At 37.6% G+C, this 17,594-nt stretch overlaps 1 protein-coding gene and 1 non-coding gene across 2 annotated transcripts in view; one reads left to right on the forward strand and one right to left on the reverse strand.

Annotated features, from left to right (window-relative positions):
* GPC6 (glypican 6) overlaps positions 1-17,594 on the reverse strand; it is a 1,059,846-nt gene that overhangs the window by 461,634 nt on the left and 580,618 nt on the right. The gene's annotated exons all lie outside the window — the stretch shown is intronic.
* On the forward strand, positions 9,156-9,319 carry LOC133076726 (U1 spliceosomal RNA). Its single transcript, XR_009697612.1, has one exon. It is a non-coding gene; the product is annotated as a U1 spliceosomal RNA (small nuclear RNA).

The raw sequence follows: 17,594 nt of genomic DNA on the forward strand, positions 1-17,594 counted from the left end.
AAGGTTAAAAAATGTGACTTCTTGTGTTTTCTTTAAAACTCAACTTGTGTGGGGATTACTCCAACAAGGAACCATTAATTTAAAGGTAGAAGAAAAGTCTGTATGGATTAAACATTTTTTCCTACTCTACAATATTTATCCATGTCTGTCCGGGAAAAAATGTATTTTATAAGTTTGGTGGGAAATATTTTCTCCCCCTGAAAGCTGTCTTAGAGCATTTGATAAAGTTCAAATATCAAACTTGAATCCATTCATCAGATCATACCTGTGGGTGTTTATGCTGTGATAGGGAATCGCTTTTTCCAGAATAGTAAAAGCCAGTTACTTTTCCATAATATTGTCTTTAAGGTAGCACATGGAGTTCAGAGTAGTTAATTGGTTTTATAGAAAAACAAGATGTAGCATTATTTAAACAACTCTGGAAAATGTCACGGTTTATATAAATGAACTCGCCATCAAATAGGTTGATGGGGGGATCGGGGGTGTGAAATACTAAAGGAAGAAAAATATTAAAAATTAAAATGCATTTTCTATTGCTACTCTTTTTACTTGAATCAGTTCCCAAGCAAGACTTCCATTTAATTTAAAGAATTCTTTAGAGTCTAACCACACTGATAGCCAGAATGAAGAAACATTATGTTTGTAATATGCTTCTATTTCTGTAACCTATTTACCTCATAAAGTCTGACAGATGACTGCACAGCACAGCCTCAAACTCATGCACGGTTCATGGTAAAAACTCTTGTGTGAACATTACTAACATTATATATATATATATATTTTGCTGTGAGAGGTTGGTGTGGAAGAGTATGTCTTAAAAGAGGAAGTGCTTTCTACCAACATTATGAAGGTTATAAGTTACTCTATATGCATTCAGTAACTTAAAAATATTGCCCAGAGGATGGTTGAAAAGTAGATATTTCAGAATAAGATTATCATAAATCAAAAACTGGGAGTTCAAATGGAAGACCAAGATAACACATCACTTTATATACTAGTCATTAAAAAATGGGCTCGATTTGAATTTTTATGTGTAGTCCCAAATATGATGGCATTACTATAAATTGGTGATCTTTGATGGCATTTTCTTTTCTCAACCTATGAGACTGTTTGTGAAGGCGAATGGAAGCTACAAATTTATCAGTCAAGGAGTTCATGTGAGGGCAAAACCACCACCTCCAATCTCCTCTGATAAGAATCAATGGCCAGGGCTTCCCTGGTGGCGCAGTGGTTGAGAATCTGCCTGCTAATGCAGGGGACACGGGTTCGAGCCCTGGTCTGGGAAGATCCCACATGCCGCGGAGCAACTAGGCCCGTGAGCCACAACTACTGAGCCTGCGCATCTGGAGCCTGTGCTCCTCAACAAGAGGCCGCGATAGTGAGAGGCCCGCGCACCGCGATGAAGAGTGGCCCCCGCTTGCCGCAACTAGAGAAAGCCCTCGCACAGAAACGAAGACCCAACACAGCTAAAAATAAATATAAAAATAAGTAAATAAATAAAAAGATTACTGTAAAGAAGAGTTAACATTGCTGAGCTGGCACTACTTCACAAAATGATCTGAAGATTCAATGTAACACCTATCATAATGCCAGCTATAATCTAAAAAAAAGGAATCAATGGCCAAGTAAACTCGGTGTTATGGATAAATACCAAATAAGGCATGGAACAGTGTTATTACAACCTTGATCAAAATTATTTCACATAACTATCTATAAATACATAGGATAGATTTATTTTTATTATATAGGCATTTAAAATTTTGCTATGATATAGTAGATGGGTGGAAAATAGTTTGATGAGTATATATGAGATATATGAGCTTTAACTATAAAGAACTTACAAAGTAATAAGGAAGTTAATGTCTGCATTATTCATCTTGGGAGGCCTCATACACCTTAATCCCATGATCAAGTCACTATTAAAACAAGCGTGAAACTTCTCTTTTGGAATGCTTTCAGAGCTTGGAGTAACTACAGATTAGAATATTCATAGAAAGAATGTTGTGTCCTGTTAATGATAACTTCCACTTTTGCCAATAGCTGCAAGTCATACAAAACCATTTTAATTTAATTTTTAAAGATGTGAGATTGATTTTCCTATTTGGCTTATGGCTGGGGGCCATGCAGCAAGCTGAAGAGTTATGACCAAAGACGAAGCCTAAGGAATATGACAGCTTAGTAGATGTCTCAAGGATACCCCAAATCCAGAAATCTAAAGGTAAACATATGCAGCAAACACTTAGTTGTCCAGAAGAAGCCAAAAAATATTAATTCAATTAATTATTGAGGGGTGGTGTCATCACAGTCAACCAGAAAGTGTGTGTGGTGCTTGTCTTCCCGTCGAAGGCACCTAATAAGTGCCACCCTTGAGTCTGTCTTCCTGTCTAAAACATCTGATATTTATGTGAGCTGCACATGGACAGGTGTCCTGGATTGAAGAAAAAGTAAGAGGACTTAGATAAAGGTTATTGAAAGCTGCGTCTGTGGAAGAGTTGAATCCTGGATTTTGGAAAAAAAAGATTGAGTTCTGCTGCTAAAATTGAAAAATGATAGAAAAAATAAATTAAGGGAAGCCCTCTGTTTTAGAGATGACAGCAGAATCTCAATAAGGAAATTAAGCAGTCAGTAAAGGGTGGAAGTGAGGAAAGAAAGTCCAGGTCTTTGGACTTTTTTTTTTTTTTTTTTAATCCTTTTCTACCAGACACTGATTTCTTCATGGCATTTGACAATGTGTATCATGAGATCCTTGTGGGCGAGTAAGAGAAACGTCAGCTGAATAACAGTAATATTAGGTTGCTTCAAAACTCACTGGACAACATGACTGCAAAAGGGGTGAAAATAGCCTTGTTGACCTAGAAGAGGTTCTAGAAAGAGAGCTCAGCCCTTGAGTTGTTCTGATCAACTTTCTATCGAATGTAATAAATGTTTACCAAATTTGTACGATACATCAAGCTGAAAAGGAAAGGTGATATGTGTGATGAATAAACAAGAATTCCTAAAGTACTGAACTACTTCAAAATAAAGTGAATATTTTTAGTAAAGAATATTTAGTAACAATATTTTTAGTAAAAAACTCAGAATATATATATAAATTAACACTTGTACGCATGTTCAACTAATCATTGCACAAATAGAGTATGAGAAAGAGCCGATTTAATGGGGGCCAGAAAAAGACCGAGTAATTTATGTTGTAGGCAAACTCTAGATGATCCTTTACCCAATATGATGACTTGAATTTTCTAATGCAACCAAAAGAGGAATGAATAGATTGTTTAAGATATTTCTACATCATTAGTAATTTTTTTTAAAAAAGTAAATCAAATCAAGACACTTCTTTCTGACAGACTGCCAAAACTCAAAAAAATTGGCATAGCCAGCATTGACAAAAGTTTGCTTATTTCTCAAACTGAGGAGCAGTACAATAATATGCATTAAAAACCTTTAATATAGTATATATTTTTCACATTTTATAGTTACAAATTTACATTTAGGAATTTTTCCTAAAGAAATGATTATGGATGCATTCAAACATGTTTGTACAGGGATCATTATCAGAGTGATGTTTATGATAATAGCAAACAGAAAACAGCTTTACTATCCAATTAATAAGGAAAAGGTTGAGTAGCTTATGAAGAGGCATTTCTTTAGCGGAACACTATACAGTATAGATTTTTAAGAGTTATCATTCAAACTAGATTTTGATTTATGAAAATACAAAGAGGTTAATGCTATGTTGTTGAGTGACAAAAGCAGATTACAGAAGAGTGAGTTATATGAACTCTTTTGTATCTACCTGTCCGTTTCTTGATATCTATAATGTGATTACGTTAACACGTGCATTTTATATATAAAAACTGGGTTATGTTACGCAAAAAATGTTGATTGTGTCTAATGTTTTCTTTTGCTTTTTATTGCAAATTAGTTATTAGCATAACTAAATAGCAAAATGAATTTTAATACAGACAAATAAGTATTTACAGAATTGGAGAGATCACATGAGACCAATGTTTAATTTCTGGTCCAGAATAACAAAGCATTCAGTTTGTTTCCTTATTATTAAACTCATATTTGAGCATGGAATAATATAGAAAGTTCACAAAAGTTTAAGTGAGAATATAGCTCTCTGATTTTCAAAGTGCCATCATTTTCCTTGTAGGAAATCAGGCAGGAAATTACCACTATAAGTATTTTTGGAGTGCCTGTACTGGGGCCTCACACGTCTAGATTCATTCTAGGCCAAACATCAGCGTGACTTATACATACGCTTTTTTAAAATACGGGGATGGCTTAGCACAGTCATTGTGAAAAAAAAAAAGAAAAAAAAAATATATATACGCATATAAATGGCTGACAGAGAAGGTGTACATGTTTTCAAAAAGCAACTAATTTTAAGTAAATTATATGGAGACAAAATTCTTGGAGATCTTCTATTGTTCCAAACTGTTGCCTTGAACGGTGGTTGGAGCTGTGCTTTTGCAGGGGCAACTTGATTTGGCAAATTTTTCTCTGAACAATGCAGGGCTATGAAGGAGTGTCAGCATATGGCAGGGCCGAGGTACAATTACCAATTGAAAGGTAATTTCTCCTGAGGTTCAGATGTTAATAGAGATATAGAGAGGGAAAACCAAACAAAGTAACCTCACCAGAATCTGAAACACAACGGGAAAAATTCTTGCTGGCCATTGACTCACAGAATAAAACACTAAGCATAATGACATCAGCAGAGTTTGCTTTTTCCAGATTCCAACTTGAAGTACATTTTGAATAGTAAAACACACATAGCAATGTACATTATGAACATTAAAGTACTAGGGCAGTTAAACTGAACAGCAGTGTAATCATCAGTAGCACTTGGGAACATGGCTTTTGTGGTGGTTAATATTACTTTTATATTTTAATGCTTTTTTTTTGTTAGTCCTTTGTATTTCTACAGATACGTCCATACTTTAGGGTTTTTTTTGGTAACTTTAGTATTTCTTAACAAGTCTTACTAGTGTGACACTACAAATAAACTATGGCAAAACTAACAACAACAGAAACTTAGTGTTCAAGAAACCGAGTCTCTTTTATTAGTATTAAAAAAAGAAAATTCCAGAAAGAATGAGGATTATGTAAGAGAGGAAAAGAATAAGACAACTTTTTCTCCACAAAATATAACTTTTCCTAAGCAAAACATTAAGAAAAAAATAGAGCCGAAAACGAAAAACCCAGTTGTAATGTGCTATGTGTTGAAGCAATCTGGTATAAATTACTGATGGAGGTCATGCATAGAGGTCATATGCACAGATGAGCTTGTACAGCAGAAGTACAAAATGGTCCTGACCTGCATCATGAGTTTTCATCTAAACCTGGCCTATGACGGCAGTCTCTAGGGTAACAACAAAAGGGCTACTTTAAAACATTCAATATAACAACCTAGGAGACCTTCAAGATGGCGGAGGAGTAAGACGTGGAGATCACCTTCCTCCCCACAAATACATCAGAAATACATCTACATGTGGAACAACTCGTACAGAACACCTACTGAACACTGGCAGAAGACCTCAGACCTCCCAAAAGGCAAGAAACTCCCCACGTACCTGGTAGGGCAAAAGATAAAAGGAAAAACAGAGACAAAAGAATAGGGCAGGACCTGTGTACCTCTGGGGGGGAGCTGTGAAGGAGGAAAGGTTTCCACACACTAGGAAGCCCCTTCGCGGGCGGAGACTGCGGGTGGCGGAGGGGGGAAGCTTCGGAGCCCCGGAGAAGAGCGCAGCAACAGGGGTGCGGAGGGCAAAGCGGAGAGATTCCCGCACGGAGGAGCGGTGCCGACCAGCACTCACCATCCCGAGAGGCTTGTCTGCTCACCCGCCGGGGCGGGCGGGGGCTGGGAGCTGAGGCTCGGGCTTCGGAGGTCAGATCCCAGGGAAAGGACTGGGGTTGGCGGCGTGAACACAGCCTGAAGGGCCTAGTGCGCCATGGCTAGCCGGGAGGGAGTCCGGGGAAAAGTCTGGAGCTGCCGAAGAGGCACGAGACCATTGTTTCCGGTGCGCGAGGAGAGGGGATTCAGAGCGCCGCCTAAACGAGCTCGAGACGGGCGCGAGCCGCGGCTATCAGCGCGGACACCAGGGACGGGCATGAAACGCTAAGGCTGCTGCTGCCGCCACCAAGAAGCCTGTGTGCGAGCACAGGTCACTCTCCACACCCCCCCCTCCCGGGAGCCAGTGCAGCCCGCCACTGCCAGGGTCCCGTGATCCAGGGACAACTTACCCGGGAGAACGCACAGCGCACCTCGGGCTGGTGCAACGTCACGTAGGCCTCTGCCGCCGCAGGCTCGCCCCGTATCAATACCCTCCCTCCCCCCGGCCTGAGTGAGCCAGAGCCGCCGAAGCGGCTGCTCCTTTAACCCCGTCCTGTCTGGGCGGGAACAGACGCCCTCAGGCGACCTACACGCAGAGGCGGGGCCAATCCAAAGCTGAATCCCAGGAGCTGTGCGAACAAAGAAGAGAAAGGGAAATCCCTCCCAGCAGCCTCAGGACCAGCAGATTAAATCTCCACAGTCAACTTGATGTACCCTGCATCTGTGGAATACCTGAACAGACAACAAATCATCCCAAAATTGAGGCAGTGGATTTTGTGTGACTTTGTCTGTATAGCTTTGCTTTTACCATTTGTCCTACGGTTCTGTCTGTCTGTTTTTTTTTTTAATATAGTTTATAGCCCTTGTTTTCATTGGTGAATTTGTTTTTTGGTTTGGTTGCTCTTTTCTTTCTTTCTTTTTTCTTTTGTTTAATTACTTTTTAATTTCTTATTTTTAATAATTAAAAAATTTTTTATTTTAATAACTTTCTTTTTATTTTCTTTCTTTCTTTCTTTCTTTTTTCCTCCCTTTTCTTCTGAGCCATGTGGCTGACAGGGTCTTTGTGCTCTGGCCGGGTGTCAGGCCTGTGCCTCTGAGGTGGGAGACGGGAGTTCAGGACATTGGTCCATCAGAAACCTCCCAGCTCCACATAGTATCAAATGGTGAAAGCTCTTCAAGAGATCTCCATCTCAACGCTAAAACCCAGCTCCACTCAACAACCAACAGGCTACAACGCTGGACACCCCATGCCAAACAACTAGAAAGACAGGAACACAACCCCACCCATTAGCAGAGAGGCTGCCTAAAATCATAATAAGGTAACAGACACCCCAAAACACACCACCGGACGCGGTCCTGCCCACCAGAAAGACAAGATCCAGCCTCATCCACCAGAACACAGGCACTAGTCCCCTCCACCAGGAAGCCTACACAAACCACTGAACCAACCTTAGCCACTGGGGGCAAAAGTAACCAACAACAATGGGAAGTACGAACCTGCAGCCTGCAAAAGGGAGACCCCAAACACAATAAGTTAAGCAAAATGAGAAGACAGAGAAACACACAGCAGATGAAGGATCAAGGTAAAAACCCACCAGACCAAACAAATGAAGAGGAAATAGGCAGTCTACTTGAAAAAGAGTTCAGAGTAATGATAGTAAAGATATCCAAAATCTTGGAAATAGAATGCGGAAAATACAAGAAACATTTAACAAGAACCTAGAAGAACTAAAGAGCAAACAAACAATGATGAACAACACAGTAAATGAAATTAAAAATTCTCTAGAAGGAATCAATAGCAGCATAACTGAGGCAGAAGAACAGAAAAGTGACATGGAAGATAAAATAGTGGAAATAACTACTGCAGAGCAGAATAAGGAAAAAAGAATTAAAAGAATTGAGGACAGTCTTAGAGACCTCTGGAACAACATTAAAAACACCAACATTCGAATTACAGGGGTTCCAGAAGAAGAAGAGAAAAAGAAAGGGACTGAGAAAATATTTGAAGAGATTATAGTTGAAAACTTCCCTAATATGGGAAAGGAAATAGTCAATCAAGTCCAGGAAGCGCAGAGAGTCTGATACAGGATAAATCCAAGGAGAAACACGTCAAGACCCATATTAATCAAACTATTAAAAATTAAATACAAAGAAAAAATATTAAAAGTACCAAGGGAAAAACAACAAATAACATACAAGGGAATCCCCATAAGGTTAACAGCTGATCTTTCAGCAGAAACTCTGCAAGCCAGAAGGGAGTGGCAGGACATATTTAAAGTGATGAAAGGGAAAAACCTGCAACCAAGATTACTCTACCCAGCAAGGATCTCATTCAGATTTGATGGAGAAATAAAAACCTTTACAGACAAGCAAAAGCTAAGAGAATTCAGCACCACCAAACCAGCTTTACAACAAATGCTAAAGGAACTTCTCTAGGCAGGAAACACAAGAGAAGGAAAAGACCTACAATAACAAACCCAAAACAATTAAGAAAATGGTAATAGGAACATTCACATCGATAATTACCTTCAATGTAAATGGATTAAATGCTCCAAACAGAAGACATAGACTGGTTGAATGGATATGAAAACAAGACCCATATATATGCTGTCTACAAGAGACCCACTTCAGACCTAGGGACACATACAGACTGAAAGTGAGGGGATGGAAAAAGATATTCCATGCAAATGAAAATCAAAAGAAAGCTGGAGTAGCAATTCTCATATCAGACAAAATAGACTTTAAAATAAAGACTATTACAAGAGACAAAGAAGGACACTACATAATGATCAAGGGATCAATCCAAGAAGAAGATACAACAGTTGTAAATATTTATGCACCCAGCATAGGAGCACCTCAATACATAGGCAAGTGCTAACAGCCATAAAAGGGGAAATCGACAGTAACACAATCATAGTAGCAGATTTTAACACCCCACTTTCATCAATGGACAGATCATCCAAAATGAAACTAAGTAAGAAAACACAAGCTTTAAATGATACATTAAACAAGATGGACTTAATTGATATTTATAGGACATTCCATCCAAAAACAACAGAATACAATTTCTTCTCAAGTGCTGATGGAACGTTCTCCAGGATAGATCATATCTTGGGTCACAAATCAAGCCTTGGTAAATTTAAGAAAATTGAAATCGTATCAAGTATCTTTTCCGACCACAATGCTATGAGACTAGATATTAATTACAGGAAAAAAATTTGTAAAAAATACAAACCCATGGAGGCTAAACAATACACTACTTAATAACCAAGAGATCACTGAAGAAATCAAAGAGGAAATCAAAAAATACCTAGATATACTTACCTGGCAGGAGAGATACCATGATCATGAAGGTGGTTTTCCCAGGACGAGGCTCACTCATTGCAATGCGAGTGTGCTGACGCCTGCAATTTCCCCAAATGGGGGAAACTCGACTGCCTAATTTGTGGTAGTGGGGGACTGCGTGCACACTTTCCCCCAGCAATTGGTGTTTAATAATAGAGCTGACCAGTTGAGCTGAATGAAAAGCATAAAACATTTGAGCTGGGCTTTCTCTTGCAGTGCAGTGGTTGAGAGTCTGTCTGCTAATGCAGGGAACACGGATTCGAGCCCTGAGAAGATCCCACATGCCGCTGAGCAACTGGGTTCGTGAGCCGTAACTACTGAGCTTGCACGTTTCGAGCCTGTGCTCCGCAACGAGACAGGCCGAAACAGTAAGAAGTCCCCGCTTGCCGCAACTAGAGAAAGCCCACACACGGAAACGAAGACTGAACACAGCCAAAAATAAATAAATAAACAAATTCAAAAAAAAATTAAATTAGTTAATTTCAAAAAAAAAAAAAAAAAAACCTAGAAACAAAAGACAATGAAAACACAATGACCCAAAACCTATGGGATGCAGCAAAAGCAGTTCTAAGAGGGAAGTTTACAGCAATACAATCCTACCTCAAGAAACAAGAAACATCTCAAATAAACAACCTAACCTTACACCTCAAGCAATTAGAGAAAGAAGAACAAAAAAACCCCGAAGTTAGCAGAAGGAAAGAAATCAAGATCAGATCAGAAATAAATGAAAAAGAAATGAAGGAAACGATAGCAAAGATCAATGAAGCTAAAAGCTGGTTCTTTGAGAAGATAAACAAAATTGATAAACCATTAGCCAGACTCACCAAGAAAAAAAGGGAGAAGACTCAAATCAATAGAATTAGAAATGAAAAAGGAGAAGTAACAACTGACACTGCAGAAATACAATGGATCATGAGCGATTACTACAAGCAACTACATGCCAATAAAATGGATAACCTGGAAGAAATGGACAAATTCTTAGAAAAGCACAACCTTCCATGACTGAACCAGGAAGAAATAGCAAATATAAACAGACCAATCACAAGCACTGAAATTGAGACTGTGATTAAAAATCTTCCAATAAACAAAAGCCCAGGACCAGATGGCTTCACAGGTGAATTCTATCAAACATTTAGAGAAGAGTTAACACCTATCCTTCTCAAACTCTTGCAAAATATAGCAGAGGGAGGAACACTCCCAAACTCATTCTACGAGGCCACCATCACCCTGATACCAAAATCAGACAAAGATGTCACACGGAAAGAAAACTACAGGGGACTATCACTGATGAACAAAGATACAAAAATCCTCAGCAAAATACTAGTAAACAGAATCCAACACCACATTAAAAGGATCATACACTATGATCAAGTGGGGTTTATCCCAGGAATGCAAGGACTCTTCCATATATGCAAATCAATCAATGTGATACACCATATTAAGAAATTGAAGGAGAAAAACCATATGATCATCTCAATAGATGCAGAAAAAGCTTTTGACAAAATTCAACAACCATTTATGATAAAAACCCTCCAGAAAGTAGGCATAGAGGGAACTTAGCTCAACATAATAAAGGCCATATATGACAAACCCACAGCCAACATCATTCTCAATGGTGAAAAACTGAAACCATTTCCTCTACGATCAGGAACAAGACAAGGTTGTCCACTCTCAAAACTATTATTCAACATAGTTTTGGAAGTTATAGCCACAGCAATCAGAGAAGAAAAAGAAATAAAAGAAATCCAAATCAGAAAAGAAGTAAAACTGTCACTGTTTGCAGATGACATGATACTATATACAGAGAATCCTAAAGATGCTACCAGAAAACTACTAGAGCTAATCAATGAATTTGGTAAAGTAGCAGGATACAAAATTAATGCATAGAAATCTCTTGCATTCCTATACACTAATGAGGAAAAATCTGAAAGAGAAATTAAGGAAACACTCCCATTTACCATTGCAACATAAAGAATAAAATACCTAGGAATAAACCTACCTAAGGAAACAAAAGACCTGTATGCAGAAAACTATAAGACACTGACGAAAGAAATTAAAGATGATACAGATGGAGAGATATACCATGATGGAGAGATATACCATGTTCTTGGATTCGAAGAATCAATATTGTGAAAATGACTACACTACCCAAAGCAATCTACAGATTGAATGCAATCCCTATCAAACTACCACTGGCATTTTTCACAGAACTAGAACAAAAAATTTCACAATTTGTATGGACACATGAAATCCTGAATAGCCAAAGCAATCTTGAGAAAGAAAAACAGAGCTGGAGGAATTAGGCTCCTGGACTTCAGACTATACTACAAAGCTGCAGTAATGAAGACAGTATGGTACTGGCACAAAAACAGAAATATAGATCAACGGAACAGGATAGAAAGCCCAGAGATAAACCCACGCACATATGGTCACCTTATTTTTGATAAAGGAGGTAAGAATATACAGTGGAGAAAAGACAACCTCTACAATAAGTGGTGCTGGTAAAACTGGACAGCTACATGTAAAAGAATGAAATTAGAACACTCCCTAACACCATACACAAAAATAAACTCAAAATGGATTAAAGACCTAAATGTAAAGCCAGACACTATAAAACTCTTAGAGGAAAACATAGGCAGAACACACTATGACATAAATCACAGCAAGATCCTTTCTGACCCACTTCCTAGAGAAATGGAAATGAAAACAAAAATAAACAAATGGAACCTAATGAAACTTAAAAGCTTTTGCACAGCAAAGGAAACCATAAACAAGACAAAAAGACAACCCTCAGAATGGGAGAAAATATTTGCAAATGAAGCAACTGACAAAGGATTAATTTCCAAAATTTACAAGCAGCTCAGCCAGCTCAATATCAAAAAAGCAAACAACCCAATCCAAAAATGGGCAGAAGACCTAAATAGACATTTCTGCAAAGAAGATATACAGATTGCCAACAAACACATGAAAGGATGCTCAACATCACTAATCATTAGAGAAATGCAAATCAAAACTACAATGAGGTATCACCTCACACTGGTCAGAATGGCCATCATCAAAAGGTCTACAAACAATAAATGCCGGAGAGGGTGTGGAGAAAAGGGAACCCTCTTGCGCTGTTAGTGGGAATGTAAATTGATACGGCCACTATGGAGAACATTATGGAGGTTCCTCAAAAAACTAAAAATAGAACTACCATACGACCCAGCAATCCCACTGCTGGGCATATACCCTGAGAAACTCATAATTCAAAAAGAGTCATGTACCACAATGTTCATTGCAGCTCTATTTACAATAGCCAGGACATGGAAGCAACCTAAGTGTCCATCGACAGGTGAATGGATAAAGAAGATGTGGCACATATATACTATGGAATATTACTCAGCCATAAAAGGAAACGAAATTGAGTTATTTGTAGTGAGGTGGATAGACCTAGAGACTGTCATACAGAGTGAAGTAAGTCAGAAAGAGAAAAATAAATACCATATGCTAACACATATATATGGAATCAAAAAAAAAAAAAAAGGTTCTGAAGAACCTAGGGGCAGGACAGGAATAAAGACACAGACGTAGAGAATGGACTTGAGGACATGGGGAGGGGGAAGGGTAAGCTGGGACGAAGTGAGAGTGTGGCATGGACTTATATACATTACCAAATGTAAAATAGATAGTTAGTGGGAAGCAGCCGCATAGCACAGGGAGATCAGCTCGGTGCTTTGTGACCACCTAGAGGGGTGGGATAGGGAGGGTGGGAGGCAGACGCAAGAGGGAGGAGATATAGAGATATATGTATATGTATAGCTGATTCACTTTGTTATAAAGCAGAAACTAACACACCATTGTAAAGCAATTATACTCTAGTAAAGATGTTAAAGTATATGTGTACGTGTGTGTGTATATATATATATATATATATATAAAACAACCTACATGTATCTGTCCTTGATTCAAAATTGGATCCACAAAACTAGTCACCCATCCATCAACAAATGTATATTGATCATGTAGAGTAAACAAGTCACTGAAGGTATACTAAGCCATGAGCAAGTTCCTTATCTTAATAGTCTATAATAGAGGTGCTAAGACACGCACACAAATAACCTTAATATAACCTACAAGTATCATAGCAGAGATCTGAATAAAGCATTCTGATAGTTTGGAAAAGGAAGAGATTAGTTCCAGTACAATACAATAATCTACTGTTGGCACAGAAACCATCGGGAGCCATTGCAAATATTTGGGACATAGCCTGTAGAATCATAAGATGCCTAGTTCCGTACGACAGTCAGCCAGCATATGTGAAACACTTTGATCACTGAAGTGATAACTGGTTTTCCTTTATCATCTCAATTTCCACATGCTTTAGGTTCTCTGCCAAAGCCACCTATTTTCTTTTTCCTGTCTAAGATTTTTAAAAATTTAATGTTTCTACAGAATGGTATGATTACGTCTACAAATTTCACTGAATTACTGGTTTCATCAAAATAGCAGAATGTGCAGTTTGTTGATAGAAATAAGCCTTTGCAGTTCACTCTTAGATATAGGGAAGAGGTACAGATCACTCTTTAAAGGAGCCGCTTGATGCGACTATGACAAATGCCTAGAAGAAGCAGAAAAGTAGACTGCGGTTATCAAATGACAAATCTTTCCCCATGGGTCTGGGAAGAAAGGACACCTTTGACTTATCACTGGCTGCTCCTGAAAATTCAAGACGAGACAGGTGCTCAGCAGAAAGTGAAAGCTTTATTCTCTTTCACAAAGTTATCTTTATTATAAAGTACCACGAATACCCAAGACAGAGTAATCTTAGCGATAGCTAGTACACGTTATAAGTGAGGGGGGAAAGCCTATATTGAAATTCTGTAAAAAGGGCTATTTGTTCCCTTAATTATAACTGTAGCTCCATATAAATCTCTTGTTTCCTTTCCAAACCTGGTGAATAATACGGTTATTAGATTTACATTATTGAGCACTATCAATGTGTTTCCAACCACAAAAATTGCTTCGATTACCCTGTGCCAAGTGGAAAGACACAAAACAATTCTTTAGCAAAAAGCCAGAGGTTATACTTTTAAATTGTGTGGGGAAAAAAAAAAATACGAGCCTGCATGCTTCGTTATAGATAGCAGTGATTGACAGGCTGTATTAAAGTGAGGAGCCTTGAGAAAACTGTGTTATAAATTAAGAGCAACAAGTGAATAATTTGTGTATAAATGTTTCATAAGTCATCCAAATCAATGCTAACACATTTCTCCTTATTAGGATCTAGAGATATCCAACCAAAGTTTTAAAAATTAAAAAGTGATAAGCAGTGCACAAGAAAATGAACATCATAATTTATTTGATGTCGTTTTAATGAATTCAATTTACTTTTTTCTTTTTGCCAGTGTTGAGTTCAACTGTAGATGATAAGTCTTGGCTATTATTGTAAATATATCTTTTGTGCTCAAAATTACTTACAAAATACTAATCAGGCTTATTTCCTGCTCAGTTCTGTTAGCTTAGCCCTTGAAAGCATAGTTCCTAAGATTTAGAGAGGGTTTTTGAATAGTCAAGCCCTTCCTATGGCACTGGGAGATTAAATTTGATTCCTCTCCTGCTATTGCAGAATGCTTATTCCATCAGCAGTAATTTAATTAGGGGCTATGTGTTCTGAAAATATAAGTATTTCTTTCATGAAAAAATTAATGTTGTGTATTTTTATGTTCCTGTCACCTTCAAGAAGAAACTTATGACCAAAAGCAACTGATAGAAGAATGTCTTATACTTCAGATGAGGCCCCAGAGAGATTTCTGGATAGTTGGGTACTCTAACTAATTATCAGCCTACACATTCTGGCCACACGATCAGGTAATTACAAAGTGTTTTCGAAGTCTAATCTGACTTCTATACAACGCAGGAATTAATATTGCTTTTAATCTCCCTGTCCGAAAGTGACCTTTTGCCTAGAAACAGTACCAAGAGGGAATCTCTTACACCTAAGGGATAAGCCACTAGGCATACTACCTGAGAGAAGCAAGGATGATCATTGTGCTATCCATACCTAAGAAAGCACATTTAGTAGTCTTAGAAAATCATCTACTTAAATTTGAAAAAAAATAAATGACTGCTGTATCCTAGATCCTCTTGATTTTGATGATCGCCTCATGATACAGAAAACAGACTGCATAAAACGGAGCTGACCAGTTGCTGCCTTCCATTTTGTAAGTGACTGGAAGTTGACCGAGCAAAGTGCCCTCAACTTGGAAACAGTTGTCAAAAATCTTACACTACTTTGTCGACTTCCCTAGTCAGGGTCACCTGTTCAGCGGAAGTTAAAATAACTGAAATGAAGGAATACAAAAACAAAAAGGACTTTGTAGGATTGACTCATAAGATATCTGTTCAGCCATTCTTGGTTTTGTTTTGGTGTCAGTTACTTTTCAGAGGTCGTGTGAATTGTGTTGCACTGCTGACCATGAGCCACAACTCACAGCCAGAATGTCCGGGTGACCGTCTTGGTAGCTAGATCTAACTATGTTCATTAATGGCCAATTACATTCTTAATTTTATATAGATAGTCTTGCTATCTTTGAAATCAACTGGGGTGTTTTCTTAGTTCTACATACTGAGAAACCTAAATGGATTATTAAGCCTAAAAGTTATTTCTGGCTTTATGATCCCATCTTTCATGAATTCAATGAGATTGTATCATTTTAGAAACTAAAGGTTCAGAAATCATATCATGAGGTCACCAACTTCTCATAGAGGCTCTTTCATGACAGTGAAAGGTATATTAGAAAGATCACTGAAATGTTGCTGTAATTTCCCCCAAATTATCTCTTTACTCCTAAGGTCAATGCAGCTATCTTCACTGATAAGAAGTATCAGTATCACTGAGGTGTTCAAATGCAGATACCATATAGCACATAAGATAGAATCATCTCAAATTTGAAGTCATGAATAATTCCAGTGGGTGTAATCTCTGTTCAGCGACTTTCCTTCTTCAATTCACTAGTCTCTTATTAACTCAGAACAACTTGATTCATAAGTGTTAAGAATATTTTTTGAGATACATACTTAAATCCCAAACCTACTCACCAACTGTTATGTTGATCATTGCTGACTGTATTTATTCAAGCCAAATTACATTTATTATTATGTTTATTATTGACTTCAGGTTCTCATCTCACTGTCATGTTACAAAATAAAAATGTAATTATATTTAGTGAGTTAAATGAGTGTATTTAAAGGCAAATAAATTTCAGATTATATATGGTATCCTGTGTGCTCATCCTGTTTCAAAATATGATTGCAAAATTTTAGAACATGTTATTTGTGGTGTCTGCTGTCTACACATATAATCCAGTGTTGAAAGATATATATTTATTTACATTTGGACTCTTCCACTTTAGAAACATAAATTCTTAATATTTTTGAATTAAAGAGAGAAGAGAACCATATAACATGCCAATGTGCACAAGATATAATAGGTAATTAGAATGTGAGCCAATAGTTCAAAAAATTTTAACATAGTAAGTCCAGTTAAAAACATGTATTTCACATACATCAAAACAAAATATAGTTTATAATTAATCATATAATTTCTGCTTTCTCAGGTTACATAATGGACTGAGTAGAACTGAAATCCTCAAAGTGAAATTTGAGGATCAAATTTCCAATATTCTAAATTTTATCAGTGAAATTGTATTGAGATAAAATTTTAAACAGAACAAAAAATCAAGGATGAGAAATGCCCAAAATTGCAATAGAGTTGTCCCTGAGGTATAGTTGGAGGACTGGTTCTAGGATACCCGCTGATACAAAAATCTGTGGATGCAAAGTCCCTCATACAAAATAGTGTAGTATTTGCATATAACCTCTGATATATTATACTTTAAATCAAATCTAGATTACCCATAATACCTAATACAATGTAAATGCTATGTAAATAGTTGCTAGTGGGCAGCAAATTCAAGTTTTGCTTTTTAGAACTTTCTGGAATTTTTTTCCTGAATATTTTCAATCCATGATTGGTTGATCCAAAGATGTGCAACCCGATGATACGGAAGGCTGACTGTATATGAATATCAAACTAATCTACAAAAGTCATCACACGCCTGTACATCAATATTGAAAGAAGCTAGAAAGCACACAGAAATCATGCAACGAATGAATGGTTGGTTTCAATTTTTATGGGTGGTCTGCTTCTCTGCCGTTCTGCTAGCCATCATTCAGAACAGTAGGGAAAGGATCAGAATCTATACAATGCTTCAATGTAGCCAAACTTTTCAAAGTCAGATACTTTGATACTTTCCAAATGGCTTTTATCCTGCAAGATTTAGGGTGTGGGAAACAGCCAGTATTCCCACTGGGGATGGAGACTCATCAGATTCTCCCTAGCAACAACCAAACTTAGGCAATCCTATCA

The sequence above is a fragment of the Eubalaena glacialis genome, chromosome 16, assembly GCF_028564815.1.
Source record: "Eubalaena glacialis isolate mEubGla1 chromosome 16, mEubGla1.1.hap2.+ XY, whole genome shotgun sequence".
Taxonomy (NCBI): domain Eukaryota; kingdom Metazoa; phylum Chordata; class Mammalia; order Artiodactyla; family Balaenidae; genus Eubalaena; species Eubalaena glacialis.